This window comes from Zea mays, chromosome 7 (assembly GCF_902167145.1).
Source record: "Zea mays cultivar B73 chromosome 7, Zm-B73-REFERENCE-NAM-5.0, whole genome shotgun sequence".
Classification (NCBI taxonomy): domain Eukaryota; kingdom Viridiplantae; phylum Streptophyta; class Magnoliopsida; order Poales; family Poaceae; genus Zea; species Zea mays.
Window position 1 is genome coordinate 123,807,503 of NC_050102.1, and position 19,941 is coordinate 123,827,443.

At 46.7% G+C, this 19,941-nt stretch overlaps 1 pseudogene; it reads right to left on the reverse strand.

Annotated features, from left to right (window-relative positions):
* Positions 1–1,360: 1,360 nt before the first annotated feature.
* The window catches only part of LOC103634134 (9-beta-pimara-7,15-diene oxidase-like), a 32,838-nt pseudogene continuing 14,257 nt past the window's right edge, over positions 1,361–19,941 (reverse strand).

Consider the following 19,941-nt stretch of genomic DNA (forward strand, 5'->3'; position numbering starts at 1 on the left):
GGGCATGTTCGGTTACACCAATTCAGAGGGGGATTAGAGGAGATTAAATCCTCTTTTAGTTAAAAATGATTAGACGGAGATTTAAACCTCTCCAATCCCCCTCTAGATTGGTGTAACCGAACAAGCCCTGAAAGAGATTTTCATCCCTGATTAAACTCTAACTATGAAAGATTTCAGTCATCTACCGACCTTAGTTGTGCTCTTGCAGTCTTGCTGTCACAGTTGGCTATGCATGTTTCTAGAACTATCACGTACTCCTTCACAACTAGATGAAGTGCTAATTTAACTACGTGAGTTTGTAATACATCATGAGTCATGACTGATGCCTCGCTGTCATTGACGATGTCTTGAGCTTCTGCACATCACAGTTATCGACACGGGTGAGGAATCCTTCATCGACCTCATGCGTCGCTCAAGGACCTCTTGGATTCTTTTGAGTTCTGTGAGTCAGGCCTGTGGCCTGTCCACTGTCCAGCACAAATCGGCTCATTAGCCACAGCAAAATGGAGCTGCTGGCGTCGGCCGGACACCATCGCCAGAACTGAAGCAGGGAGCCATGGTCCTTTGGCGGTGCTGTGTAACCAGCTGACGGGTTGCTGCTATAGATGTCGGCGGCACGGTTCGGCCTAGCTCGAGCACGTTTCGGTCCGGTCCATTTAAGTCTGATACGGATAAGCTCGAACCCTTAACCGTGCCGGACCGTACCAGTGCCACTCGACAGGCTGATATATACAAACGAACACGACACTGTTTCAATTCGATCGTGTCGGGCTGGCCCGAGGCCCATGAAAAAGGCCGTGCCAGCCCGAGCACGGTAAATACTAGAACCATTATCCATTCACACTTGCACATTCACACAGTAGACACATATATATACATACTAGGAATGTGCCCGTGCGATGCCACGGAACACAAATTGTGACCCTCCAATGGACTTAGTGCCTTGACGACGGGCGGCATGAGTACAATAGTGACGACAAAATATGTGATTAAACATAGATACAGAATGATATAAATATGTCTATCCAAATAGATTGAAATTGAATCGCACAAATAATTTCTAAAGAGTAAATATATAATGCTTAATCATAAGTAAATATGTAGACACCTTGTACGCTAATCTAATCTTTTTTAACAATATTGTTAACTCTCTGTTGTATATTTGCCGGGATGACATATCCGCACGAATTATCCTCGTAACTTAATAGTTCGATAAAAAGTTCCTCCGAAGAATCTTTGCATCCTACACATAAGACATATAAGAGAACAAAACGTCAATTTTTTTTATTATGTAACTGGAATGTATGTTTGAATATGAAAGGAAATTACTCCACTCACCCTAACAAATTTCATTCGACTATCATTCCCCCACATGGCCATAGCTGCAGAGGCGGGGAAGCAGGAGCGGGAGCGACGGGTGCAGCCTCATCGTCTCCTTGATCACCATGCCGATGTAGCTCAGGCAGCCCAGGAGCGACTCGTGGTCGCCTGGGTTCTTGCTATCGAGTGCTCGCCGAACCTCTACTTGGGCCTTGGCAATGGCTTCCGGGTTCCTCATGAGCTCGGACATGACCCACTCAGCCACAGACGAAGTCGTCTCGGTGCCTCCTATGAATAAATCCTACATATATAGGATAGGAGGTTCATATTTTATTTATAAGGTTCCATTCAAAGGAAAGGGAAGAACACTTACAATGATGACTGCCTTGATGTGTGTGATGTTGAACGGGAAGTCGAACTCCTCCTCATCTTTGATTCTAAGCATGGTGCTCAGAATATTGTCGTCTTCCACCGCCTCAGCATTCTTGACCTTCTGCCTCGCCTCGCACGCCTCGATGATCTGGTCTAGCACCTGTCGAGCTGCTCATGCGCCACCTGCAGGCGGCGTCGCACCCCGGTGGCGACATCCAGGAACTGCATCGACGAGAAGAGGTCGGAGACGCAGAAACCGGAGCCGCTGCTCAGCACGACCGCCATCGCTGACAGGAATTTCGCCTTGTGCTCGCTGCTGAAGCGGTCTCCGAAGGTCGCCAGCCCAGTGATGTAGTTAGCACAGGAGACCAGCAGGCTGCCGAGGTTGACTGCTGCTGCTGGCTCGCCGCGGGCGCCACAAGAACGGCGACGGATCTCCCTGACGAGGGACATGGTCTCGCTGTCCCCGATGGGCGCGAGCTGCCTCACCTTACACGCGCTGAGGAGCTCCAGCCTGCACAGCTTGCGCAGCGCCCTCCAGTAGGCCCCGTAGGGAGCGAAGGCGAAGTCGTGGCTGATAGTAGACGCGACCCGATCTCCCGTGAGATACGATAACTTGATTGAGTGGAGATCTCGACGTTGATGATCCAAGGCTCCGAGCGAACGGTTCCTCGCAATCACTACACCACGGCTCCGTTGGTTATCACCCGTGACACACGAGTGACCTCGCCACGAAGGCTTATCCCTGCAAGTGCAATCAAGAACACAAGCAAGAACAGGAAAGAAACGCAACCAAAATTGTATTGATTACGAGATGGGGTCTCACAAACCGATGACGACGACACTGTTTGATGACAGAATTATCTAAGCAAAACCCAAAACCTAATGTGGCGGCAGCTGCTGAATAAATAGAGTATTAGGGCGTGTGTGACCCCTCGACTCGCCCCTAATGGGCTTCGACGCGATACACGGCCCAACGGCCCAACAGACGGTGTCGCAGCACCAAAACAGAATCTGAACGCTGAATTGTTTCGACGATTCCCGTTGACTCCGGATGAATTTTAAGGTGGAACCAGTTAGGTTGGTTAGATAATATCCTTATCTTTCCAACCATATCAAGTACGTCTCAATTAGAGTCCGGATGCATCCTGGGCGTCCATTTTAGTGTAGACTGGTCCTGGAACCCGAGATGGAGTCGCAGCCGAGTCGGACTTGATCTCCTTCCTGTTGTGGCCGCCCTTGCTCCTCCTCCTCAACACCTTGGCCTTTCCCAGTCCTTGCTGGTCCTCTCCAAGGTACCTAATCATCAAAACATCCATGGCCCCAAGCGTAAGCTCTGAAACACAATTGACTAGGGTAGAACGTACATGGAGATTTAGCTGTCGTGCACGAGATCGTGTTGTCGGTCCATTCATTGTATGTATAGAAGTGATGTCCTCATCATCCTCCTCCTCTTGAATTGGAGTAGTCCTCGACTCGATCTCATCTTCGTCACCCATATATGGCTTCAAATCTGAAATGTTAAAGGTGGAACTAACCCGAAAATCTGGAGGCAACTCAGGTGGTAATCCAGGGGTATCTCAGAGGGAAACACATCCATATACTCTTGCAAAAGGTTAGCAATAGCCGGTGGCAAAGCAATAGACGTATCATGGAATAGAAAACATTTTTGCACACTAAGGCATAGCAAAGTCCAACAGAGGCATGTAACTCATCAAGATCAGATTTAGTGGCTAGCAAAGTAGGAGTTTTTAGCTTAATAGGTTGCTGATTTTCAGAGTTCAAAACACCTTTTTGCTTAGCATTAGTCTTTTTCTCATGTTCAAAGTGGACAATTTCAGTGGGAGTCATAGGAAGCAACACAATTTTCTTTCCCTTATGCATGAAAGTATATTTATTAGATCTACCATGGTGAATAGCATCAGTATCAAACTCCCAAGGACGTCCCAGTAAAAGAGAGCAAGCATCCATAGTCACCACATCGAAATCAGCAAAGTCATGGTAAGAGCCAATAGAAAAATGCACCCTTGCTGTTTTTGTTACCTTGAACTTACCGCTGTTGTTAAACCATTGAATGTGATAAGGGTGGGGATGCTCTCGTGTGGTCAAGCCAAGCTTCTTGACCACCTCAACGTTCACTAAGTTGTTGCAGCTACCACCGTCAATGATGGTATGTACACGACAGTCCTTGACGATGAGGAACATGTTGAAGAGGTTGTGGCGCTGTCTGTTGTCGTCGTCACTAGCCGTGGTACTCAAAGCTCGTTGCACAATCAAGGCCTTATCGGTCTCGGTCGCTGTTGTACCAAGAACCTCTTCATCACCATCATAAGTCTCTGTAATGTTGGTTCCAACAGTATCTTCATCTTCCACATCAGAAGCACTAACATACCCACCATCACCAGTAGCAATATATGCCCATTTGCTGGGGCAATCTCGCTGAATATGGCCAAGTCCCTGGCAGCGGTGGCACTTGATGTCGGAGGAGCGGCCTGTGGAAGAGGTGGTCGTAGCAGGTTTTGCTGCAACACCCGAATGCACCAAGGACTTGCTGTTGTCGTGTCCCTGTGATGCCAAAGGTGCGGTGCTGCGTGTGCCGCTGGTGGAGGAAGATGTGGACGTCCGTACGTCCGAACAGGATGACACCTTGGCTGGCGCCGGTGGCTGGTGTGGCGCGAAAGTGCTGCTCCTCCGCTGTTGACGACTCTGCAATTCTTTTTCTGCCAACATAGAAAGATAGAACAAGCGTTGTATAGAATGATATTCTTTATAATCAATAATATCCTGAATCTCCCGCCTCAATCCCCCATAAAACATAACCAGTTGATCCTCCGGATCCTCAACTACCCCACATCGTAGCATACCTTTCTGAAGCTCTTGGTAGTATTCCTATACCGACAAGTCTCCCTGATCTAAGCGTTGCAATTTTTTTTCGAAGATCACGTCTATAAGAAGGGGGAACAAAGCGAGCTCGCATCTGAAAGTCGCCTAGAGGGGGGGTGAATAGGGCGAATCTGAAATTTATAATCTTAAGCACAACTACAAACCGGGTTAGCGTTAGTTATATGAACGAGTCCGAGAGAGAGGGTGAAAAACAAATCGTGAGAAAATAAAGAGCGAGACACGATGATTTGTTTTACCGAGGTTCGGTTCTTGCAAACCTACTCCCCGTTGAGGTGGTCACAAAGACCGGGTCTCTTTCAACCCTTTCCCTCTCTCAAACGGTCACTTAGACCGAGTGAGCTTCTCTTCTCAATCAAACGGGACACAAAGTCCCCGCAAGGACCACCACACAAATGGTGTCTCTTGCCTCGGTTACAATTGAGTTGATCACAAGAAAGAATGAGAAAAAGAAGCAATCCAATCGCAAGAGCTCAAATGAACACAAGTCAATCTCTCACTAGTCACTAATTGATTGGGAATGATCTTTGGACTTGGGAGAGGATTTGATCTCTTTTTGGTGTGTCTTGTAATGAATGCTATAGCTCTTGTAAGGTGTGGGAAGTCAGAAAACTTGGATGCCATGAATGGTGGGTGGTTGGGGGTATTTATAGCCCCAACCACCAAACTAGCCGTTTGGCGAAGGCTGCTGTCGCATGGCGCACCGGACAGTCCAGTGCGCCACCAGACACTGTCCGGTGCGCCTGCCATGTCACCAAACCGTTGGATTCCGACCGTTGGAGCTTCTGTCTTCTGGGCCACCGGACAGTCCGGTGGTGCACCAGACAGGCACTGTTCACTATCCGGTGCACCATCTGGCTCTGCTCTGACTCTGGCGTGCACTGTAGCGCATTTAATGCCTTCTGCAGACGACCGTTGGCGCGAAGTAGCCGTTGCTCCGCTGGCACACCAGACAGTCCGGTGCGCCACCGGACACTGTCCGGTGCTACACCGGACAGTCCGGTGAATTATAGCTGAGTGGCCTCCAGAATTCCCGAAGGTGAGCAGTTCGGAGTTGGAGTCCCTGGTGCACCGGACACTGTTCGTGTGACACCCCAGTGTCACCTAGGGTTTCTCTTAAAAAGCCACACCAAGAGCCATTATTTTATGTGAACCAAAGTAAGCATGAGCATCAAAATAACTTAAGTGATAAAGAATTCACCAAGTATATGTTTAAAAGTGTCATGATCAAAACAATTGAGTCTTTGAAAAGGTAAGAATGTGCAACCCTAATTAAGAACTCTAAGTGAACCCCATGAACAAAATTCAAGAAAATAAGCAAAAGGGAATGAAAAGTTTAAAATTTTGAGTTGAGCCAATTATATAAGTTAAAGTATATTTGATAAGCAACAAGATAGATTGAGAAAGCTTAGCCAAAATAATTCAAGAAAACCCCCAAATCAAGCTTCTTTTGTTGGGACTCATTGGGAATTCTGAATTTCAGAATTCTGAAATTCAGACCTTGAGCCAAAGATCAGGGATGTTCACCTTGATCCCTAACTCGAATCCTAATGGCCCCATTGACAAAATTGTGTCTAACTAACCCCTCTGTCGTGTGCCAGAAGATGGCATTGGGACGCGAGCCCTAGACACGACAAAACTTGGGATTTGCCTCGGGTTTGGGCAGGGAGACAGACCAGATTTCCTGGCTCCATATCTCTGCAACCAGTAGGCAAAATCCTATGACCTCCACACAAGAATGGTAGCTTGTAGGGAGGAGAAGAGGTTTCGTGCACTGACCAAGGCGAGAGCAGGCTCGGATGAGCGACCACACGCGCCAGAGCTTGGGCAGAACGCACGGGCACACGTGTTCGACCCTGGTCGGCACGCCAGAGCTCGCCCAACCCGCGCGCGCGCTCGCCCCGGCGTCCGGTCAAGTCCGCCGCGCGCCCACGCCCTCGGCCGTGCCCGCCCGCGCCTATAAAGCCTCCCCGGGCGCACCTCTCTTCGCCCCGCACTCACCCTCACCGGCCAGCCACCGTTCCTTAGCTCCGGCGAGCGTATTTCCGCCCGCCATTGCCGCCAGAGCTACGACCGCCGTGGCCAGCCCACTCCAGCCGCCCTCCAGCCCAACCTGTGCTTCGGCTAGCTCCGCCAGTAGCCCGTGAAGCTCGCCAAGCCCTCGGACCCGACCGGACTTCACCGGAGGCCCGAGATCGACCTCACCGGACTTCGGTCTTCCGCCGCCGCGCGTGGACCGAGCTATCCAGTGAGTCTCCGCCCAATTCCTTTCGCTCATGTCTTCTCTGGCATCCCGTGGACCTCTCTGACCTATTTTATTGAACTATCTCGCCGTGACCAGGCCGGTCTCCTCGCCGCCGACGAGCATCCCCGCCTGCGCGCGTGGACCGACCAACTCCGGCCATCTCCGTCGACGTTCCGCACACCGTTGTGATCCCCGCGACCTCCCCTTCATCCTCGACCACTTCACCGGAACAGTCTCGCCGCCGGTAAGCCCCTCCGCCCTTTTCTTCGCCGCGGCTACTGTTTGAGGTAGAAGAAGGACCTCGGGTTAGGTTTTGTAGAACCCGAGGGGTTTTCTGTATTGTCAGCGACTCATGTGAATAGTAACCTAAGGACTGATTCGCGAAGGAAAACTTAGAAAAACCGCCAGGGACCCCAGTGCAAAGTGGTTTTCCCTTTAATCAATTCTGTTATTCTTTTAAATAACCAAAAGAACTTAGAAAATTCATAACTTGATGAAATCTTAATGAAAAGCTGTCAAACCAATTTTGCTAGCTCTGGAATATTATGATCTATCATTTAAAATTATTGAACCATATGCTTTCTGTTCTAAATTTTAGAGCTTAAAATTAAAAACAGAAACCCCCTAAACCTTGTTTAATTAAGGAAAATTAGTTTTTCTTCTGTGCTGAGCTTAAGAAAATTTGTAGATGCTTATACCCTAATTAGACATTGTTTAAAAATAGTAGGAGCCCCAGCATTAGAGATTATGATATAGTTATTCATTTAAAGCCATTTTGTCCACAACTTAGAGAAAATCAGAAAAGCATTAGAAAATGTTGAACAGTGATTAGTAATATTTTTCCTAGTTTACTTATGCAACCAAGAACCTAGGAAAAATGCAGAGACCATTAATTAGGACCAGTTTCTAATTAAGATGCTTTAATTAGCCTTATGTAGACTGAAAATCAATTATTAGAATTGCAAAACTATAACCAAAGTGGTTAACAAAAATCCAGTGAACTTATAACCACCAGAGCCCCACTACAAAAATACAGAGCACCCTAGCCTAACTTTTTAAGTAGGGAAAATAAATACAGAATGATAATAAGGCATTTTCCCAATAAATCATAAGCAACCCCTTTTTATGAGATAATGGGCAACCAAAAATTAGCTAAGTCCATGATGAGATAAACCACCAGAGAAAAATGCAAACCCATGAAAAAGAAGTGAACCCATACCTTTTGCTAGTAATTTGTGAGAAAGGCCATTTAGCTCAAATAATGCATACCACCCCTTCCCTTAAGCAAAAAGAAACCAAACTCCAGAATGATTGCTCTTGCACAAAATACTAGCTAAGAAAAATAAGAACTCTGTTGTTTGATGTTTTTCAAGTATAGTGGTAGTAGAAAGCACCCCTTTGGCTAGAAACCTTAAGAAAACCATAGGAAAAGAATTAAAAGGTATTAATGACTAGAAATTTGTATCAAGTCATGTTATGACACCTAAAAGCCAGCAAAAATAAGTTTTAAAGAATTACCCACTGTTAAATAATAGTTGTAGTTCAAAGTACCCCTTCTGCCCTAAAATTTGGTAATTTTGTCCAGAGAAAACCATTTACTTTCTGAACCCCAAATTTTGAGACAGAGAATCATACACCAGTAGCAAGCCACTGTAATTTTTGCAGAATTTTTGGAATTTTATAAAAGCAACTTGTAGTTCAAACCTACTCCAAAGCATTAAAAAGAATAAAAGAAAAGAAAAGGAGGAATAAACCTCATCCCATTAAAACTAACCCAATTTACCAAGTATACCACTAAAAGGTTTTACATAAGTAAGGTTAACTTGTTTAAATTCAAAAGACCCTACATCTTTAAAAGTTGTAAATTCTAAAGCACATATTGTATCATGCATATATCTTACGCATTGCATTCATTAGATTGTAATCTTGCCGACGGAGAGTACGTGCTCATCCCCGAGCAAGGACCTGTCCAAGAGGAGGACCAGGAGCAGGCTTCAGAGGCTGCTATTGAGGATCTCCCCGCAGCCCCAACAATTGAAGGCAAGCCCCGGTTTTATGCATAACCATGTTAATATATGCTACTTTACTACACTTAATGCTTGTAGGACTGTAATGTGCACTTAAGTGTAGGAGTTGCTTGAAACCTCTAGTTGCATGAACTTAGGACTCCTTTTTGAGATGAATACTAGTATGCCAGGTCGAGTAGCTGCTTGCTAATCAGGATCTCGGTAGAAGTCGAGTGATTTTTCTAGCGCTCGCGCGAGGTCAGGAATTGATTGTATTCATCTTGATAATGGGATATATGTTGGTCTATGGACTTGGATCCAGGGAGGATGCCTTATCCATGAGACGAGAACAATGAATTAAGGATTAATGTGTGGATACCTGAGTCAAGCTTTTGAACGTACTAAGCACATGCCGGGAAAAATGGTAACCGGTAAACCTAGTACCTGAGTGAAGCCGGGCGCGGACTTTATCCCTCATGCGACCTGAGACAGGGTCTCCCATGCTAGCTATGGTGGGTACAAGTGCGGTCACTGCACGGCGGCAGCCGGGGTCAGTGGAGCATTGTATGCCAAGGCGGTGAGGCCTGGACGCGAACGGGGAATCGATGGGGACGGTTGACATGTGTGGGGTCGGAGTACCCTGACATGTCGTGTGTTTAGGTTTACCTTGCAAGGTTAAAACTCGATTCGAATCGTCTGCTTCTCGCAGCTAATGAGACTGCTTGATTCCTTGTACTGCATCGAGTAAGAAGTGAAATGTGGGTTACATGAGATAACTTGTTGATTGAGCTAATTGCTTGTTACCATGTATGCTTAGAAGGAGCAACCCTAGCTAAGTTAATGATGGTAGAATTTGAAAAGCTAAAAAAATTGATTGTAGAAACAGCTAGTGCTTTTGGCAAACCAAACCCCTCAGCCAAACAGCTGCATAGTCTAGAGGTAGAGGAGTAGACTCCTCACACCGGTTAAGTCTAGCTGAGTATTAGTATACTCAGCCTTGCTTGTGGCACCATTTTTGCAGGTACCATGCAGGATGTAGTTGATGGTGTGACTTGGCCTACCACCCTGCCACCGGGTTGGACGGTCGAGTGGGATGTTGCTCCGGCAGGAGAGGAGCATGAGGAGTAGTGGGCTAGGCCTTGCCCATTTCCTCGTTACCGACGACATCGATTATCCGCTGCACTTTAATTTGTGAACTTTATTTGCTACTCCAAAAACTCCGATTTATGTAATAACTCCGTACTTAATTTGAGGTTTCCTGTTTTATTGTATTTCTTCTGTGACTCACCTTCGAGTGAGATTGTGGAATTTGATCCTGGTTAAGTGGCTCTATCAGACTAGATCTGAGGGACTGACGGGTTATTCCGATTTAAGTGTGTTACGGCCCCTGAGGCGTGACTTAGGCACTTAAGCTGGAATAATTCGGGTGGTTCTGCCACAGCTGGTATCGGAGCAAATTCCACCACAGAGAAGGACAATAAACCATGAATACCGATTTTCAAAATCTAAAACTTGCCTAGAAACTACTACGGATCGTCAGGACTAGACCGCTAGACCTAGGACGAAAGGCCTTAGGCATAGAGGGAGAAATAGGTGGCTAATTAATTAGGCCCTGTGGGCCAATACTTATATTTTAGGATGCCCTAAAAAGGCACCCTATTTCCCTTTTGAGAGGCAACGTTTCTTTCCGCATGCATGCATTATAAAACATAAAGAGGAATTAAAATTGAGCTAACCCCTTTTTCTTCAAAATCATCCGGGCTCTCTTTTTCTTTTTTTCCTTCCACCATAATCTTTATCTTGATTCCCTTCCGCAGATGAATTCACCCACCCCCGCCAGTGGAGGAGACTCTCGTTTCAGTTCTGACTTCCTTTCTCGCGATGGCTTTCCTTCCATCTTGTGGGAAGTGCTTAACTCCGCCGGTTACCCTACGCCCCCTTTGTACACGGTGCAGTTGTATGAGGAGCATCGGGTACCTCGTTGTCGGGTCTGGCTAACTTTGGAGGCTCATCCCCTTCAGCCGGGTTGGCGTTCTCTTGACTCTGAGACGATTGGACTCAGGACGGACGACACCGTTGAGGCAGCAGCCATGAAGACTCTGACGACTTTCTGTGGCTACCATCCCCTGGAGATGGTGATGCACCCCTTGGGACTCTTCCCTGCTGAGAAGAAGGATGATCCCATGTGGTGTAACCGCGTGAGCCATGTGAAGGATGTGTGGGCAATGTATCCTGACTTGGTTGGGAGGGTCACTGTTCAGTGCATGAGTGCGCTGTACCGCCTTCAGGCCCTTCAGAGCGATGCTATGACACTTCTTGCTAACACCGCTCAGACTGCCAAGCTCACTCTCGACAGTCGGGAAGATTTTGTGGTCGACCTATCCACAGAGTTGGTGGAGAAGGATCTGCAGGTGGAAAGGCTGAGCCAGCGTATTACCACCCTGGAGCAGCAAGTGGAGATCCGAGATAACACTATTGATGTCTTGGAGAACCAGCTCCACGACGTGCAGAGGGAACTCGAGGAAGCCAATGACCACTTGGACATGCACCACCTGGAGATGGAGGCCAATGAAGCAGGAAGCGAGGGAGAAGAGGCTCCCGAGGAGCTAGGACCAGCCCCTGGTGCCAATGGGACTACCTCCGCGATACCTCCTTCACCCGTATCCAGTGTCGCTTCCACCGCCCAGGGTTAAGCAGTCGCTTTGACATTTTTAGGCGGATAGAAACCTATGCGAGCTTAGTAGTATCACATTTTGGACTAGGCTTATGGGTACTTTCCCCTGATTAATGTAACCCTGTAAACTTTTGATATCTGTGGGATCCTTGTCACCATGCTATCTTCACTTTCGAACCTAATATTATGATTATGGCCTTTTCTTCCATATGAGATGATATGTTGTCGTTCGGAAATGTGAGTTGGGATAACAATGGCGACAATCTCTGTTTTCAGATGGCAGCGAGGCAGCGTCGCGTGCAGAATGAGCAAGCTCCCCCGCCACCTCCTCCAGCTCCCACAGTGCAGGAGCTGATGGCCCAGCAGAATGAGATTCTGCGACAGCTCTTGCAGCGCCAGCCCCACCAACAGCATCATGGTGGAGGCCAGCATCAGCGACCTCCGGCTATGGCAACATACCAGGAGTTTCTGAGCACGCAGCCACCCTTGTTCACCAAGGCAGAGGATTCGTTGGACGCCGACGTGTGGCTTCGCGTCGTCGAGTCCAAGTTTCCCCTTCTCACGGGAGACTGCCCTGATGAAGCCAAGGCTCGCTTCGCCGCACAGCAGCTTCGCGGCCCAGCTCGGACTTGGTGGGACCACTTCCGTGCTATGCTCCCCGCTGATCATGAAGTATCTTGGGAGGAATTCAAGACTGCCTTCAGAGGACACCACATTCCAGCTGGCATTCTTGATCGGAAGTTGAATGAATTCCTGGCCCTCAATCAAGGAACCCGCACGGTACTGCAGTATGCGCAAGCCTTCAACGACTTATGCCAGTATGCAGGGTATCATGCTGATTCTGATGAAAAGAAGAGGGATCGCTTCCGCAGGGGTCTCAATACCAAGCTGCGGGAACGACTCAACACTGTCCGGGCCGATAGCTTCAATGAGTTGGTCAACATGGCCATCTCTCAGGAGGATTGCATTGTTGCTCACCGGGCAGAGAAGAAGAGGAAGGCACCAATGGCAGCACCATCCGCTCAGGCTCAGAGGTTCCGGATTGTTTCTCACAATCAGAGTAGGGGTTTTCAGCAGCAGGCAGGCAGATGGGTGATCAGGCCACCTCAGCAGCAGCAGCAGCCGGCACCCAACCGCTATCCAGCTCCCGCCCCAAGGAACAATCAGCCTCCGCAGCAGCAGCAGTTCCGCCAGGGCAATGGGAACAAGTGTTTCACTTGTGGCAATGTGGGCCACTATGCCAAGAATTGTCCCAGGAACCAGCAGAGGCAGATGCCAGCACCGAATCAAGACAAGGGAAGAAAGCAGAAGGTGCAAGTCAGGCAAGGGAAGCTCAACTTCACTGCTCTAGAGGAAGTGCCAGAAGGAGCTCCTATCATGACCGGTACCTTTTCAGTTTATAATCAACCTGCTTTAATTCTGTTTGATTCTGGTGCATCTCATAGTTTCATTAGCCAAAAGTTCAGTGCTAATTGCAAACTGCCATTCTCTCACTCAAAAGGGTCATTCATGATAGTCACACCTGGGGGTAAAATTGCAACTAATCAATTAAACCAAAGTGTGCCTATTCAACTGGGAAGCCACATTGTCAAAACCACTCTTCTTGTGTTGGGATTGGAAAATGTGGACATTATTCTAGGAGCAAATTGGATGACCTTGCACCAAGTTGTGCTTGATGTAGCCAGTCGTACCGTGGAAGTTAATTCTCCTTTCTGCGGGAATTTCACTTTGATTCTGCCTAGTCAGGGTTCTTCTCAGTCATGTGCTTTCTCTATGACGGAGTTACCCCTGAAGAAGATCCTAGTGGTCTGTGAGTATGCAGATGTCTTTCCTGATGAATTGCCAGGAATGCCACCGGACCGGGATATTGAATTCGCCATCGAGTTGCAACCGGGAACGACCCCAATTTCCAAGAGGCCCTACCGAATGCCACCCGCTGAGTTGGCAGAGTTGAAGAAGCAGTTGCAAGAGTTGCTGGATAAGGGATTTATTCGCCCAAGCACTTCGCCTTGGGGATGTCCAGCACTATTTGTGAAGAAGAAGGATGAAAGCTTGAGGCTGTGTATAGATTACCGCCCTCTTAATGCGGTAACTATCAAGAACAAGTATCCTTTGCCTCGTATTGATGTTCTCTTTGACCAATTGGTCGGGGCCAAGGTGTTTTCCAAAATAGACCTTCGCTCTGGCTACCATCAGATCAAAATACGAGCAAGTGATATTCCGAAGACGGCATTCTCAACCAGATATGGGCTGTATGAATTCTTGGTGATGTCATTCGGGCTGACAAATGCACCAGCATACTTCATGTATCTGATGAATTCTGTTTTCATGCCGGAATTGGATAAGTTCGTGGTGGTTTTCATCGATGATATCCTGGTGTACTCAAAGAGCGAAGAAGAACATGTCGGGCATTTGCATGTAGTGCTTCAACGTCTGCGAGAGCACCACCTTTATGCCAAGCTATCCAAGTGTGATTTTTGGCTAAAGGAAATCAAATTCTTGGGTCACACTATCTCTCAGGATGGAATAGCTGTTGATCCTGATAAAGTGCAAGAGGTGATGAATTGGAAGCCACCAACGACTGTTCGCCAGATTCGGAGTTTTCTGGGATTGGCCGGTTATTACCGAAGATTTATTCCGGACTTCTCTCGAATTGCGAAGCCTATTACTGAGTTGCTGAAGAAAGAAGTCAAGTTTGTGTGGAGTCAGAAGTGCGAAGATGCCTTCCATGCATTGAGGCAGCATCTGACCACAGCACCGGTATTGGCGCAACCCGACAGCAGCAAGCCTTTTGATGTGTATTGCGATGCCTCTGGCACCGGGCTAGGTTGTGTCTTGATGCAAGACAACCGAGTCATTGCTTACGCCTCAAGAGCACTCAGACCTCATGAGCAGAATTATCCCACTCATGACCTCGAGTTAGCAGCAGTGGTTCATGCATTAAAGATGTGGAGGCACTACCTGATGGGAACCCACTGCAACATCTTCACTGATCATAAGAGCCTTAAGTACATTTTTACTCAGGCTGATCTCAACATGAGGCAGAGAAGATGGCTAGAGCTGATCAAGGATTATGACCTGGAGGTACATTATCACCCAGGGAAAGCTAATGTGGTAGCTGATGCCTTGAGTCGGAAGTTGCAATGCAACTGTATTCTGATGGATTCTCGTGTTAACACCTTGTGTGATGAGTTGAGCAAGATGCAAATTGAAGTGATTCCTTCTGGTTCTTTGTCTCACATTTCTGTTGAGCCAGCTTTGCAAGACCAGATTATCATGGCCCAGCTCAGTGACAAGGGAGTGCAGATTATCAAGAAGAATCTCCATCAGAAGGTTGAAAAGTATAATTGTTTCCGCCAGGATGAGAAAGGTGTGTTATGGTTCAAAGGCAGATTGGTAATTCCTAAGGACCAGGATCTCAAGAAGAAAATTTTGGATGAGGCTCATCTCTCCAAATTCTCTATGCATCCGGGAAGCACCAAGATGTACCATGATTTGAAGCTTTTATACTGGTGGACCAGAATGAAGAGGGAGATAGCCCAGTATGTATCAGAGTGTGACACCTGTCAGAGGATAAAGGCAAGCCACTTGAAGTCCGCTGGAGCTTTGCGACCACTGTCCGTACCTTCGTGGAAGTGGGACGATATCAGCATGGATTTCATTGTGGGTCTGCCCAACACCTCTCGTCATCATGATTCAATTTGGGTTATTGTGGACCGATTGACGAAAGTGGCGCATTTTCTTCCTGTGCACACCACTGATAAGGCTCAGAAGTATGCAGAATTGTATATCGACCGGATCGTGTGTTTGCATGGATTACCTCGGACCATTGTTTCTGACCGAGGAGCCCAATTTGTTGCCAGATTTTGGGAACAATTGCAAGAGTCTTTGGGAACCAAGCTAATCAGGAGTTCAGCTTACCACCCACAGACTGATGGTCAGACGGAAAGAGTAAACCAGATTCTGGAAGATATGCTGAGAGCTTGTGCGATCGATTGTGGCAAGAACTGGGATAAGCACCTCTCCTTGGCAGAGTTTGCTTATAACAATAGTTATCAGTCCAGCCTAAAGATGGCACCTTTTGAAGCTCTCTATGGGAGAAGGTGCAGGACACCACTCAATTGGTCTCAGCCTGGTGAAAGAGAAGTTTTTGGACCTGATTTGGTGACTGAAGCCGAAAGGAAGGTCAAGCTGATCAGGAAGAATCTAGAAGCTGCTCAGGCCAGGCAGAAGAGCTATCATGATAGAAGAAGGAAACCTCTCCAGTTCGAGGTGGGAAGTTTTGTATACCTCAAGGTATCACCCACCAAGGGAGTGCATAGGTTTGGGATCAAAGGCAAGTTAGCCCCTCGTTACATTGGACCTTATGAGATCATTGAAGCATGTGGACCCGTGGCATACAAGCTGAAGTTACCTTCAAAGATGTCTGCCGTTCACAGCGTATTCCATGTATCTCAGCTAAAGAAGTGTGTTCGATTGCCGACTGAGATTCTAGCAGAGCCAGAATTGGAGATAGAGCCAGATCTCTCGTACCAAGAGTACCCCTCCAAGATTCTGGATTGCAAGGAAAGATCAACTCGGGCTAAATCAATCAAGATGTTTAAGGTCCAGTGGAGTAATCACTCAGAGGAGGAATCTACTTGGGAAACCGAGGAATTCTTAAGATCCAACTTCCCCGATTGCCTACCCAAGGAAGCTAGTATGTAATCACCCCCAACCCCTCCTCCTGCCTTTCGAATCTGATTTCCAAAAATATGATCTTAACTCAGAATGAAGTAACTAAAAGATAAAACTTAAAAGGACTTCCTTCTGAAGTTGCAAAGAGAATGACATTCGAAGAGCAGTTTTGCCCTAATAATAACAATCATCACCCTTTTTCCTATCAGTCTCACCCTTCGCTTCACCCCGGGAGGACTCTGGCCCGAATCTCGGGACGAGATTCCTTTAAGGGGGGAAGGCTGTGACACCCCAGTGTCACCTAGGGTTTCTCTTAAAAAGCCACACCAAGAGCCATTATTTTATGTGAACCAAAGTAAGCATGAGCATCAAAATAACTTAAGTGATAAAGAATTCACCAAGTATATGTTTAAAAGTGTCATGATCAAAACAATTGAGTCTTTGAAAAGGTAAGAATGTGCAACCCTAATTAAGAACTCTAAGTGAACCCCATGAACAAAATTCAAGAAAATAAGCAAAAGGGAATGAAAAGTTTAAAATTTTGAGTTGAGCCAATTATATAAGTTAAAGTATATTTGATAAGCAACAAGATAGATTGAGAAAGCTTAGCCAAAATAATTCAAGAAAACCCCCAAATCAAGCTTCTTTTGTTGGGACTCATTGGGAATTCTGAATTTCAGAATTCTGAAATTCAGACCTTGAGCCAAAGATCAGGGATGTTCACCTTGATCCCTAACTCGAATCCTAATGGCCCCATTGACAAAATTGTGTCTAACTAACCCCTCTGTCGTGTGCCAGAAGATGGCATTGGGACGCGAGCCCTAGACACGACAAAACTTGGGATTTGCCTCGGGTTTGGGCAGGGAGACAGACCAGATTTCCTGGCTCCATATCTCTGCAACCATTAGGCAAAATCCTATGACCTCCACACAAGAATGGTAGCTTGTAGGGAGGAGAAGAGGTTTCGTGCACTGACCAAGGCGAGAGCAGGCTCGGATGAGCGACCACACGCGCCAGAGCTTGGGTAGAACGCACGGGCACACGTGTTCGACCCTGGTCGGCACGCCAGAGCTCGCCCAACCCGCGCGCGCGCTCGCCCCGGCGTCCGGTCAAGTCCGCCGCGCGCCCACGCCCTCGGCCGTGCCCGCCCGCGCCTATAAAGCCTCCCCGGGCGCACCTCTCTTCGCCCCGCACTCACCCTCACCGGCCAGCCACCGTTCCTTAGCTCCGGCGAGCGTATTTCCGCCCGCCATTGCCGCCAGAGCTACGGCCGCCGTGGCCAGCCCACTCCAGCCGCCCTCCAGCCCAACCTGTGCTTCGGCTAGCTCCGCCAGTAGCCCGTGAAGCTCACCAAGCCCTCGGACCCGACCGGACTTCACCGGAGGCCCGAGATCGACCTCACCGGACTTCGGTCTTCCGCCGCCGCGCGTGGACCGAGCTATCCAGTGAGTCTCCGCCCAATTCCTTTCGCTCATGTCTTCTCTGGCATCCCGTGGACCTCTCTGACCTATTTGATTGAACTATCTCGCCGTGACCAGGCCGGTCTCCTCGCCGCCGACGAGCATCCCCGCCTGCGCGCGTGGACCGACCAACTCCGGCCATCTCCGTCGACGTTCCGCACACCGTTGTGATCCCCGCGACCTCCCCTTCATCCTCGACCACTTCACCGGAACAGTCTCGCCGCCGGTAAGCCCCTCCGCCCTTTTCTTCGCCGCGGCTACTGTTTGAGGTAGAAGAAGGACCTCGGGTTAGGTTTTGTAGAACCCGAGGGGTTTTCTGTATTGTCAGCGACTCATGTGAATAGTAACCTAAGGACTGATTCGCGAAGGAAAACTTAGAAAAACCGCCAGGGACCCCAGTGCAAAGTGGTTTTCCCTTTAATCAATTCTGTTATTCTTTTAAATAACCAAAAGAACTTAGAAAATTCATAACTTGATGAAATCTTAATGAAAAGCTGTCAAACCAATTTTGCTAGCTCTGGAATATTATGATCTATCATTTAAAATTATTGAACCATATGCTTTCTGTTCTAAATTTTAGAGCTTAAAATTAAAAACAGAAACCCCCTAAACCTTGTTTAATTAAGGAAAATTAGTTTTTCTTCTGTGCTGAGCTTAAGAAAATTTGTAGATGCTTATACCCTAATTAGACATTGTTTAAAAATAGTAGGAGCCCCAGCATTAGAGATTATGATGTAGTTATTCATTTAAAGCCATTTTGTCCACAACTTAGAGAAAATCAGAAAAGCATTAGAAAATGTTGAACAGTGATTAGTAATATTTTTCCTAGTTTACTTATGCAACCAAGAACCTAGGAAAAATGCAGAGACCATTAATTAGGACCAGTTTCTAATTAAGATGCTTTAATTAGCCTTATGTAGACTGAAAATCAATTATTAGAATTGCAAAACTATAACCAAAGTGGTTAACAAAAATCCAGTGAACTTATAACCACCAGAGCCCCACTACAAAAATACAGAGCACCCCAGCCTAACTTTTTAAGTAGGGAAAATAAATACAGAATGATAATAAGGCATTTTCCCAATAAATCATAAGCAACCCCTTTTTATGAGATAATGGGCAACCAAAAATTAGCTAAGTCCATGATGAGATAAACCACCAGAGAAAAATGCAAACCCATGAAAAAGAAGTGAACCCATACCTTTTGCTAGTAATTTGTGAGAAAGGCCATTTAGCTCAAATAATGCATACCACCCCTTCCCTTAAGCAAAAAGAAACCAAACTCCAGAATGATTGCTCTTGCACAAAATACTAGCTAAGAAAAATAAGAACTTTGTTGTTTGATGTTTTTCAAGTATAGTGGTAGTAGAAAGCACCCCTTTGGCTAGAAACCTTAAGAAAACCATAGGAAAAGAATTAAAAGGTATTAATGACTAGAAATTTGTATCAAGTCATGTTATGACACCTAAAAGCCAGCAAAAATAAGTTTTAAAGAATTACCCACTGTTAAATAATAGTTGTAGTTCAAAGTACCCCTTCTGCCCTAAAATTTGGTAATTTTGTCCAGAAAAAACCATTTACTTTCTGAACCCCAAATTTTGAGACAGAGAATCATACACCAGTAGCAAGCCACTGTAATTTTTGCAGAATTTTTGGAATTTTATAAAAGCAACTTGTAGTTCAAACCTACTCCAAAGCATTAAAAAGAATAAAAGAAAAGAAAAGGAGGAATAAACCTCATCCCATTAAAACTAACCCAATTTACCAAGTATACCACTAAAAGGTTTTACATAAGTAAGGTTAACTTGTTTAAATTCAAAAGACCCTACATCTTTAAAAGTTGTAAATTCTAAAGCACATATTGTATCATGCATATATCTTACGCATTGCATTCATTAGATTGTAATCTTGCCGACGGAGAGTACGTGCTCATCCCCGAGCAAGGACCTGTCCAAGAGGAGGACCAGGAGCAGGCTTCAGAGGCTGCTATTGAGGATCTCCCCGCAGCCCCAGCAATTGAAGGCAAGCCCCGGTTTTATGCATAACCATGTTAATATATGCTACTTTACTACACTTAATGCTTGTAGGACTGTAATGTGCACTTAAGTGTAGGAGTTGCTTGAAACCTCTAGTTGCATGAACTTAGGACTCCTTTTTGAGATGAATACTAGTATGCCAGGTCGAGTAGCTGCTTGCTAACCAGGATCTCGGTAGAAGTCGAGTGATTTTTCTAGCGCTCGCGCGAGGTCAGGAATTGATTGTATTCATCTTGATAATGGGATATAT